This window comes from Ictidomys tridecemlineatus, chromosome 2, assembly GCF_052094955.1.
Source record: "Ictidomys tridecemlineatus isolate mIctTri1 chromosome 2, mIctTri1.hap1, whole genome shotgun sequence".
NCBI classification, from domain to species: Eukaryota; Metazoa; Chordata; class Mammalia; order Rodentia; family Sciuridae; genus Ictidomys; species Ictidomys tridecemlineatus.
The window spans coordinates 76,470,903-76,483,378 of record NC_135478.1 but is presented as its reverse complement, the minus strand read 5'-3'; the positions used below and the strand labels follow the sequence as shown (position 1 = coordinate 76,483,378).

At 42.2% G+C, this 12,476-nt stretch overlaps 1 protein-coding gene and 1 pseudogene across 6 annotated transcripts in view; both read right to left on the bottom strand.

Annotated features, from left to right (window-relative positions):
* Coro1c (coronin 1C) overlaps nucleotides 1–12,476 on the bottom strand; it is an 83,702-nt gene that overhangs the window by 35,527 nt on the left and 35,699 nt on the right. The window lies entirely within an intron of this gene.
* Nucleotides 8,375–12,468, bottom strand: LOC144375177 (protein HGH1 homolog pseudogene; annotated as a pseudogene).

The window sequence follows — 12,476 nt, the reverse complement described above, 5'->3', positions numbered from 1 at the left end:
ATGTCCTATGTATTATATACAAAAGATCATGCAGAACGACTATTTCTCAACGTTAAAAGTGATTCTTCACCAGGTGTGTGGCGCATGCCTGTAATCCCACTGACTTTGGAGGCTGAGGCAGAAGGATCACAGTAAAAATAATAAAATAAAATAGGGCTGGAATGTAGCTCAGTGGTAGAGCACCCCTGGGATCGATTCCCAGATTGATACAAAAATAATAAATAAAATAAACTAACTGGTTCCTTCAAGAATGAAGACATGAAACCTTCTGTTAAAGTCATACATCACTTTACGTAGGAGGCTTACTCTTTCTTATAACTATGTTTGCACAAAGTTAATGAACTTCCTGGCCATAAAAAGTGACACACATTTGAATCAATCAAATCATGCAATACCCTTAACACTCTCAAGATATTCCACACACAATTTCTTCCTCATTTACATTCTGCATCTCATGGTACAAACGCCACTCTGTCAAGGTATGGCCTCTTCTTGCTCTCTACCCTGTCTCTCTCATGACCCAGTCTCTATGCCTATTAACCTATTACACTGCCAAACACCTGAGGGCCAAAGAGCCTCCACCCCATCCTGGGGTGAAAGGCACCTTCCATTACTTGAGGAACAAAGGGAAGGTGAAATTTTCCAACCTGCTCACTCTGCTTTATAGCTGTCGAAGTTTTCATTTTAGGAAACAATGAGTTCAAAATTACTTAATAGGTCCAAATTTCAACAGCAACTCATTTCTAGCTTTGGGCCAACATACTAAGATTCTTGAATCCTCAGCTAGGAGAATGGGAAATCAAACTCTGAGCTTGGAAGCAGAGGAAGTTTTCAGCCCAAACATAAGGGCTCCATTCACACTGTGCAAAGTTCAAAGGAGTCAGAAAAGGATATCTATTGAAGTGGGTCCGCCCCGCCCCCGCCCCGCGCCCGTCACCAACTTCCTTTTTCTTATAACAGAATTATTTATGTGGATTCATGTTCTGCTGGAATCTCTTAAGCCTCTGCTGCTCCATAGGAAGGAGCTCTGGTGATTGTGGTCATGGGACAAGGGGAGAAGGGCAAGGATAATAAGACAGGGACTCGAACACAATCGCACACAATATACAATTTGTTAACAGTCTGCTGACTAAGAATGAAACATTCCAAGGACGTTTTACTTTAAGGAAACCAGAAACTCCAACATTTAGGGTAAGAGGATGTGCTCTGGAATAAAACACACAGCTAGAGTTACCCTGGCAGGTAAGGTAAGCCAGCAACCAAAGCTGCCAGGGAGAGGCAGTGTGGTCCTGGAGACATCAACTCCCTGTGAGTTGAAAAGAACAGTCTTGTGAGCAGAAGTGACAACACCAGGCAAATAATTTTCACATTACAGGTTCTCTCTAAAAACTGGGTTTAATATTAAATAGGCCAGGGCTGGGGACGTGGCTCAAGCCGTAGCGCGCTCGCCTGCCATGCGTGCGGCCCGGGTTCGATCCTCAGCACCACATACCAACAATGATGTTGTGTCCGCCGAGAACTAAAAAATAAATATTAAGAATTCTCTCTCTTTAAAAAAAAAAAAATATTAAATAGGCCATATTTTAAGCCTATTAAGAGCTTAAGGAAAGTTACTGTACAGCTATGAATATTTTATTACCAGAAAGCAAAAAAGTAGAAAATTTAACATTTCCTTATTCAACAATGACTAAATGTGCAACAGCAACCAGAGAATATGTACCTACTTCCTGACTCAACAACAAAAAAATCATATCCCAGGTATTCTATCCCTACCCTCGCCCAATTATATAGTGAAAACCTAATATTTCCTACTCGTCCCTGCAGATTGGTAAGTCCATGGGATGCTTCTGGGCTAACAAAACCCCGAAACCAGGAACCCAAGATGAGGCAGAATCTAGTCAAAATAAACTTCAGCTTGAAATCAAAGGCTGAAGAGCAAAAGAACTATAGATAGAAGTGAAATACAGGAAATTAAAGCATTCAGTGGCAAATCAGAAAGGAGGGTAACTGGCTGCCTCAAGCTTTCTAGTGAGATGCAGCACTGGAGACATCTCCACTGAGACCACCTGGGAGTGAAGAGCAGGCCTCAGGACTAGTTCCTCCTCTCAGACTCTGAACTGCTTTACCCACAAGCCTCCGAGTAAAAAGTCACTGAAATTCACTCCCTGAAGTGGGAATGAAAAACAACAACAAAAGGCCAGCAGTGGGCGCGCACCTGGAATCTCAGTGACTCAGGGAGGCCGAGGCAGGAAGATTGCAAGTTCGAAGCTAACCTCAGCAACAGAGTGAGATAAATAAAATAAAAAGGGCAGGTGATGTAGCTCAGAGGTAGAGGGGAGAAAAACATTAAAAACTTTTCGGTGGTGGATGGGGTGATACCCTGCAGTCTAAGGCCATGAGTTCCTACCTTGCAGAGCTTGCAAACAAACAAGAGGACTGGAGTAAGAACCAACTAAGTGGTCCAGATCACTCACGTCTGACTTAAAGCTTAGTCAGAAATGAACCCAGAGTCACTTTTCCTAAGACAAAGCAGACATGTGCCCTAGCTCAGGCTTCCCTTGACTCATCTCAGATCCTACACCCAACTAGCTGAGATATTCAATTTGGCAGAAGCGGACGATTGGCTACATATGGTTATAAGGTGGCTTCTGGACCAATCATGACTTCAGAAACGTATTCTGCACTTAGAACCCTTTCTTGACCTGAGATAGCCACTTCCCCAGGCTAGGGCTGCCTGCTTCCCACAGAGGGATTCTGCAGGGAGAACTAGCCTGCACGCTCAGCATAGACTGGCACTCTCCAGAATCCCAGGAAAGAGTTAAACATTCCTTGCACTTGACTCGGTGGCTTCTCTTCACCACACACCCAGATCCCACCATTCTCTGAGCCACTGTGCAGCCAATCAAAGCAAAGGAAGGAAATTATCCTGGCTGGTTGTCAGCCGCAGAGCTCTGATGACCATATATGGTAAAAACCACTGTCAGAGCTTGACAGGCCTGAGCCCGGCTGCTGTGGACACATCAGTGAACTGCAGCAGCAGGAGCTGGCCAAGGGAAGGCACAAAGGACAGGCGGCCTGCTCATCTTGGGGGGTGGGGGGGGGTAGAATCCATCATCTGCCAGGGCATACTCTCAGTGAGTCACAGTCACTCACTGTCATCAAAAATAGCCTCAGGGCACACTGTGAGATTCCTTTTGCCAGGACTTTGTGCTCCATTGTTAACTGGGGTGAGCAGGGTGTCCCTCCCCTTTTCCTCCTCTCTGTGAGACTGGAAAACAGGCTTTTGGAGAAAATGAAAAGGCCCTTCTGTGGCACTTCATGTGGTAACAAGGTCGTGCAGAGCTCCTGGGGCTGGCAGCTCAGGATGTAATTTGGAAGTCGTTGTTCTGCACCTGGTGCCCTCCCCTGCATCCTCTACCCCTCCCCATGCCAACCCCCAGCCTTTCATGGCCCACACACTTGACAGATTAAGGTGCTCTGGGAAGGAGGCAGAATCTCTTTGAGTAGGCGGTGACTGGACAGCTCACAACACATCAGGATAAGGCAGGAATAAAATCCTCTGCCCACAACACCAATGCTACCAAGTGCCAAACAACCACATCTGTACAAAGGGCTACCACCATTCCTACCCTCACCCAAATCAGAGAACTGCTGTCTGTAGAAATGAAGACTGCCTGTCAGCATGCAGCAAGGCAGAGAAGCAGCCAATACAAATCTAGCAAGTGCTCGCAGAGACTGCGGATCGCACAGAAAAGCACCATCAGGAGATGCCATTCCTTTAGGACCAGCCCATGAAAGAAGGCGCACACCAGAACAGAGCCTGGCACTTAAAGGACGCCCTCGAAAATGGGGACCGCTGTGACTTCATCATCACTGCAGCGGTTTCCATAGAAGCAGGGTGGAGACCAAGAGCTTTTCAAATCTGAAGACGACTCTCTGAGCTCAGAAATCAAAGCCCTGAAAAGCTACTGTTTTCATTATTGAGTTTTCCATCAAGAAAGTATCAGTTTGAATAGTTTCTGTAGCAAAAAATAAAAAATAAAAAAGCTCTGCATACTAAAGTCAACTAAAAACTCAGAGATCAAAGTTCTAAATTCATAAAAAGTCTGGGACAATCACTCCATCTGAGTTTCAAGTTCTGCAACTGCAGAACAGAGGAATGATAGCAACCAACCCTACCAAGTGCAAAAACTGAGACACTGTTTATTTATGAAGGAGACTCTCCAAGTACAATTTGATCTCTTTTTTGGGGGTATGGGGGGTAACCAGGGATAGAACTCAGAGGAACTAGAGACCACTGAGCCATATCCCCAGCCTTATTTTATATTTTACTTAGAGTTGCTTAGGGCCTCACTTTCGCTGAGGCTGGCTTTAAACCTGCAATCCTCCTGCCTCAGCCTACGCTGGAATGACAGAGCTGCTGGGATGACAGGTATGTGCCACCACGCCCTCCTTGATCTCATCTTTGAGTCTCATTTTTATGAATGACAGAAGTCGATGCCTCTTCCTGAAGAGAATACAAAGGAGAAATGCCCTGTTGATCTAGTTATAACGATGATCCTAAATGCTTATTCTGGTTCTTCTCCACATAAGGAAAATAGCAATTTTATACAATTCACACTGAAACTGAAGGGGAATAAAGTCAAGATATGTGTACTTTTCTACCAAAAAACTATCCTTCAGCTCTCTTTGACTCCCAGTGTTAGTATACCTAACACATAAATGATTTAATCCCATTCCATGGAACGTCCCATTTTTCCAATATCAGAAAAGTAAACCTAACTCTGAGATCCCAGAATCTGGAAGAAGACTGTGGCTACCACATCCTTCTTTGCCCTCCTCGGTACAGAACCTCTTATAACTTTTCAATTCAGTAAATTGGAGGGGCTCCACTTCTGCTCCATTTATAGTTCCCACACATAGGACAACAGGACCTTCTCTGCCCAGCCTCAGGTGGGCTTCATCCCTCTTACTGCCGAGTGGGAGCGCTTTATGCATACACAAAGCTCCCCAGTGGAGTGATCAAGGGCAATCATTACTGATTATAAAAGCAAAGACCCAGCAGAGGTCCAGGTCCCAGCTCAGAGCAGGCACTCAAAGATTTAAGGAAAGAGTATATACATGAATAAATGAACTGGTGTTTTTAAAAGTTTTAAATCTCAGTAAAGATTAAGCAGCAATTAGCTATATATAACCTATATTATTGGTAACATTACCAATAATATTTTAAAAAGTAAACTATGAGTAAATTCATTGTCTAATATTTTGGGAAAAGTGCAGGTAATTATAAAGATAAAAGTAAAAATCACCTGTAGTCTTAGCATCGTTAAGATTCTAGATTTATTCCTAAACAACAATAACATAATATAGAATTAAAAATAAAATATTGTGGCCTTACAACTCATTTTGTTTTTTTAAGTTCTATGAAAGTATCATGGATACAGGATAACAAAATCTTGCCACATAATATAACTTTTTCTTGCTATGGCACACAATCTCTCAATTATTCACTTGACTTACTTAAGAGCATTTATATACTTATACTTGTATGTATGTGTATATATCTGTATATACACACAGGATTATGTTATATACCTATACAGATTTTTAAAAGAAGTGGAAAGATGATGTTTAAAACTCCCAGAAGGCCTTTTAAGTCATTCTGAATTACTCATATATACTCTGTATGAACCAACATTATAAGTCAAAGACTATAGTCTGAGAACATATGAATTAGTTATCAATTGCTGAGTAACAAGTTACCCAAAAAATGGTACATTCACATAAGATGGTGGTGTCCATTTGTGAGAGGTCCCATGGACCTCTCTCCAAGAGCTGGTTGAGTGTGCTCACAAAATGGCAGCTCCAAAAGAGACCAAGTAGAAGCCAACAGACTTTTATGACCTAAACTCTGAAGTTATCCTGTGGTTACACAGTTCAGTTCTGTTTAATGTTAGAGGAACCACAGAATCACATGAATACCAGGAGATGAGAGTCCCTGGAGGCCATCTGGGAGGCTACCTATCTCAATACAGTAAGGCACCATACAGTAGGGAACCTATACAAAGGCAACCATATAAATAACCCATCCTGGGCTGGGGATGTGGCTCAAGTGGTAGCGTGCTCGCCTGGCATGCGCAGGGCGCTGGGTTCGATCCTCAGCACCACATAAAAATACAAATATAATAAGGATGTTGTGTCCACCAAAAACTAAAAAATAAATATTAAAAAAATAAATAAATAACCCTTCCAATTTGCATCCTCCATCCAAGTGAGCAAGAAATCAAGAGCATACAATTTCTAACCACTAGCCCCCATCTGTTAGGTGAATAAGAAAATAATTATAATACAATGTGATAATGTAGCCTGTGGGACTAGTGGTATGAACAAGCAACTAAAAAGAATCCAAAGGACAATTTCCTCTGTCTCAGCAAATCAAAGGTAATATTTAAGCTAGATATTAAATGGTAAGAAGAAACCAAATATTTATTAGGCACTAAGAATACCGACTGAAATCAATCAAGATTCCTTCCTCAATAAACCTGACAGAAAAACTCTAAAATAACCCTTGTCAACCCAGGTTCCATAAGAGATTTAAGTTCCAATGCCCCAAGGCGGCTATTATAGTGAATCAATTTCTCTTCTGTGCATCCAGATGGCACTATCTATGTCATACTTGCAAAAAATTAGAAAGTGGTTATTTAAATGGTTTTCTGTAGGTCTGACCTTTTACCCCACCCCCTGCTTCCTGATTGCCAAGAGCGGAGCAGCTTGCCTCTTCCATGCCCTTTTGCCAGGTGTGCTGCTTCCCCTCAGACCCAAAGAGATGGAGCGGCTGACGACGGACTCCAATCTCTGAAACTGTGAGCCCAAATCAATCTTTACTCCTCAAAGCTATTCTTGTCAGGTAGTTTGGTCACAGGGACAAGAAGCTGACTAACACACTCTTAGATACCAAGCTTCCTTCACAAGAGTTAAGGGAAGAAGGGAGAAAGCCGTGAGGAAAGGCAGAAGTCACCCAGTCTGCACCTTCCATTCAAGTGAGTGTCAAGAGATCGAGAACATATAATTCTAACCAACACCCCCAACCTAATTATCTATTAGGCAGGATTTATAGGTTTGCTGTGATCTGAAGTTTGTGTGCCCCTAACCAGAAGTACTGCTGTATTTCTGTCTGAGCCTTCACAGATCACAATGGGGAGGGAATGCTTTAGTCACATGTCATGAGTGTGGCTACTCCATAAAGGAAAGGCTTGTTCATGCCAACACGGTAGACTGCACGGGGGGCCGACAACCTGTGTGCTCTTCAAACAAGGCAGATCATGCAGTGTGGCAAAAAAAGTATCCCTCATAGCCAAAACCACAGAGCCAACTAGTATTCAACAAGACTGCTATTTATTATTCACCCTCTGAAAGACTAAGGAATAAAAAAATGTACTAAGCCACACCTGGAAAAATCATGGTAAAGTGGCATGCCAGAGCTTGATGGAAGAATTACAAAAGAGATGGGGAGTCACGTGTGCTAATCTAAATCACCCCACCTCAGGACTGAGGACTTTCATTATTCCTCAAGCAGTGGCCTCTTATAATCCCACTTTCTCTAATAAAACCTTCCTAACAGAAACCTTATAAACCAAAAGCTTAAAATATATATTACTAAGTGTGCTTCTTGCTGCATATGCACATATGCTTGTATATAAGCACATACAAGTGTGTTTTAAATCCTGGAAGACAGAGACCATGTCTAACTTATTTAACAATCTCCTAGAATCTGACCACAAACCTCATGAGGTTACAATAAGCCCTATTTACTGCTGACATTAACTAGTTTTAAAAAGAAATTCATAGAAAGCTATGTTTCAAACATAACTTCATATTTGGGGATTTGGGGTTTCTCTACTTTTAAGCAAAAACAACACCTTGTTATAAAACTTTTGCATAGTTGCCAAGATAATGAAGTTGGAGGAATCTCTTTTCCAGGAAAAAGAGTCATACATTAGGATTAATAGGTACTTTGGTTCCCAATCATGTTTCTCCTTCAAGGCTGTACTTCTAAAGAGGAGACAAACTAAATACCAGTGATCTACTAGGATGCTTTCTGGGGGAGATTAGAAAACTGACCATAACAAAAACTAGATGCAAGTCTTCCTGAAGGGAAGACACTGGCACAGGGCAGGCCCTAATCAGATTACAGAGGGTCAACCAACTCACTGCATGTGATAATCAAAGAACAATGAAGATTTGTATAAATAATCAAACATCAACTACAAAAGTGTCAAATTTATAAACCTTACTCAAATACTTATTTATTTATTTTTAAGAGAATTTTTAATATTTATTTATTTATTTATTTATTTATTAGTTCTCGGTGCACACAACATCCTTGTTTGTATGTGGTGCTGAGGATCAAACCCAGAGCCGCACGCACACCAGGCGAGCGCGATACCGCTTGAGCCACATCCGCAGCCCCTCAAATACTTATTTATGATTCCAGTAAAATATAAGGTAGGTATCAAGAGGGCAGCCATCCCATAAAGCAGACAGAACTATAGTTTTTCTGACAATGTGGAAGATGGTATTATTTTCTATAGCTTCTGTTGCCCCAGTAACCAGCCAGAATCTTAGGAAGAAAAGAAAGAGCAGCATCACCTGACACTCCAGGGCCCCAGGGCCAGGTTAGGCCTTCTGAGAGGACCCAAGCACAGAACTGTCTAGAGGGACCACAAGACTACTCTGCTAGGCTCAGTCTTGGCCCTGATAGAAAAGCGCCAAAATAAAAAGGCATCTACCACTCAAAAAAGTTATATATTCGACTAAGAAGGGAAAAACAATGGAACAACAGTGTTTTCTTTGCTGAATTTTTGAGTACCAAACCAGCTGCTCAGAAATTACTTTATAATTGGGAAGCATAGGCAGTGAGAAGCACCCTGAAATCATCAAGAATTAACAAGGAGAGTCACTGTTACGCACAGCCCCCATGTGAGGAAGAGATGGAAAAGAATGACATGTCCATTTCCCAGTACAAGTCAGAGACCAAACGAGGACTGATCTCCACAGCTTCTCAATTCCAAGATCTTTATGCTTTCCTCTACATCATACTGACATCAAGAGTGAAATACACACTTTAATACATGAAAATCACAATAACCCCAAGCATTGCCCAAGCATTGGCTGTCACCAATGTTACCTCCTCCAAAACAATCCAAAACAAATTAATGTTTAAGGAGCAAAGCTACAAAGAGTATCATAGGCTGGGAAAGGAAGAACTTCAAGGTTCCTCCAAAAGTCAACACTTTCCAAACATAATTTTTTTAATACCTTTATTTTATTTATTTTTATGTGATGCTAACCCAGGGACTCACACATGCTAGACGGATGCTCTACCACTGAGTCACAATCCCAGCCCCCAAACATAATTTTTAAAACCACATATTCTATTCGGATTTCTGTAAGGCTGGCTAAATAGCAAAATACTGCTAAAACGAATAACTACTAAGTATAAGCCTTTTAATGCAGGGGAACTTCATGAACCAAATTATGAGAGCCAGACAGCTTAGGAAACTGCATACAGGTCTCCCTTAAATGGTGTTAAGAGAAATTTAAAGTTTCCCATGGTTTGTGAAAGACAGACACATAGAGCCTTTTGTGGATGTGGAAGCTAAAGGGAACTGTCTGATCTTGGTGGAAAATTAGCCATTCAAAAGCTTATTTTGGGCTTCTTAATTGGCTTGTTCCATTTCTTTGACAAAAAGAATGCCTTAAATTTATCCCTCAGTTTATAGAAGAGGAAATAAAACTTTTAACTCCAAAACAGATCATGAGGCTCCAGTGCTTGACCTGGGTTGACAAATGGTGGCTGTCTTTTCAACGGGCTGCCCTAAAACCCACTAGTAACAAGTCAAGTTTCCAGATGCTCCTTGCTTTTAATGAAGGAATAAACTAAAAAGTTGTGGATACAAATGCAAATGTCATTTAGTTCAACTCTCTACCTCAAAATTAAGTTAAGTACAGATATAATAATGTGGTTATTTGTCATTCAACAGAAAATTTCTCCACAAAAATCTAAGGAGATGCTTTTGGAAACACATATTTTCAAATTTCCCCCCCAAAGGCATCCATCTCCCAACCTCTGTAGAGAAATTAATCTACTGAATAATATCACATCAATCTAGCCACTAAAGTAAAATACAGATGTTAAAATAAAACAAGTTAGTCATGAACATTCCCGAGAAAAATACAAGGAAACCAAAAATTTTCCCAAGGGAAAAAGCATAAAAATATAATGGGAAACAATACTCTGAAAGAAAATCCACTTTGTTGTGACCACTTTCAGAATCCCATGATCCATTATGACATACACCCTACTGTACGTGGCTCAGATGCAGAGGGGCCATCTGGGAGGCTCACTTCCCCTTCATGTCAACGGCTGTAATGTGGCTCAACATCTGCAAGTCAGCAGCACCGAGCCCTTATCACCAGAGCTCAGGACCCACCAAACTCATTTTGCTCCTCTGAACTAACCAGAAAACAACTGTTTTCCATCCTTCTTCATAGTTTTTTCCTACTGTTATTTCCAATTTTAAGATTTGCTCCTAAAATTAGTCAGTGAATGCACAAAATTCCTATCCTTACTTTTCCTTTGTAGTACTGAGGAACTAAGTCAGAGCATTTTCACACTGCGCTACATCACTAGCCCTTTTGATTTTTTATTTTGCGACAGGGTCTTGCTAAGTTGCCAAGGCTAACCTCAAACTAGTGACCCTCCTGCCTCAGCCTTCTGAGTCACTAGGATTACAGGCATACACCACCATACCCAACAAAAATTCCTGTTTTATTTCCACCTTCAAGTGGGCTCTCTTGAATAAAGGATTAAGTAAGAAAAAGAGAACTTGGAAGCCCACTGAAGTTGAAGTACACCCAAAACAACTCTCAGTCAAGATTCTTTATTTCTACTACTGTTTTTTTTTTTTTTTTTTGCAATGCTTTCTGTAAAGTCCCATCACTTTGCCTGAGAACAGGTTCCTCATGGCTCCACTGGCCACCACTTATCTGCCTCATGTGAAGGCAGCTGTGGCACAGGGCAGGCTTTATTTCAACCTTTATTCTTATTGGCATCAACAGGACATAGGGTTGGGGAAGTGTCCTCAACCCTCCAACATTTACTGAGCATTCACTCTAGCCTAAGTATAGCTCTGCTTCTCAGCAGGGCACAGGGGATTTGAAGGCCTATGGGCAGGTCTGGTCTAGGAAGTCTGGCAAAGGTGGCTCTGGACTGCCATGCTGAAGGGACCTCAGGTAGGTGAGGTCCCTTGGCTCTTGGGCCAGCTCCTGCTGCTCCCGGTCCAGCTGATGCAGCTGTGGTTCCACGTCTTCAGGCACTTGTACCTCCAGCAGATTTTCCATGCCACATTCTGGCTCATCTCCAATTAGCACCTGGATGAGCTTTTCACAAGCCAACCGCACATCAGGCTCTGGTTCCCAGCTATGCAGCTCTCGAAGATCAGGTAGGTTCCCTGGTCCCACACCTGCTGCCGCCCAGGTGCAGTGGCTGTCAGCAGCATGATGGCTTCAATGAGCATCTTGCAGATGTCGGCATCAGGTTCACGCAGCTTCTCTGGTGGCAGGTACTGCAGGTCAACAGGCAACCGGATCATCTCTTCCTCCGAGACATCCTCAGGCCCAGCCAGAGGCAGTAGCAAGAAGGGAAGAATGTTGACTTCAGGCCCAAGCAACCACTCATGGTGTTGGTGCTCAAAGCAGCAATTCTGTAGCATTCCTACCACCCCTCCCCTGCGCACTGAGGAGTCTGAACGCTGGATAAGGGGCAGCAGCCACTGGACCACGCACCTGGATTGGCTCTTCCGCGTGGCGATCAGCCCAGGCACCCAAGCCAAGCGGTGGCTGGGCTGCGGGATCTCAGCCCTCTGCCGGGGCCACAGCACTACCCACCAGAGCTATTTCTACTACTGTTAAAACTGTTTAAATTCTATGCTTACGTTCAAATTTATGCTTATTTTTGTCCAGAATTAAAATATGCATTGTTTGGAATGTTTTCTTGAGATTTTATTTCATTTACTATTCAAAAACCAAAAAGTCTTAGCCCTCCTGATTTCAAAAAAAAGGAGAGAGAACATTAGCTTACAAGTATCTACCATTTAAACCTATAACTTTAAAAATTACTCTCCAAAAGAAAATCTTTTGTGAAAAGGGGATGATTATAAACCAAATCGTAAAATTCCTATCCTGTGCTCATAGGATCATTATCATGATCTTCATGCATAAAGGGCATGCTCAGAATAGAGGTCATCATTCCACTGAATGAATCTGTATTAGAGAAAAACCGATGTGGTTAGTAAGGCAGGTAAAACTAACTTCAACTGCATCAGAGCCTACCAGTCTCAGCAAACCCACAATTCTTGGTGAATTGAGAAAACGGAGACTACCAGAGGGTGTCTACCAGAACAGGCAGTCACATT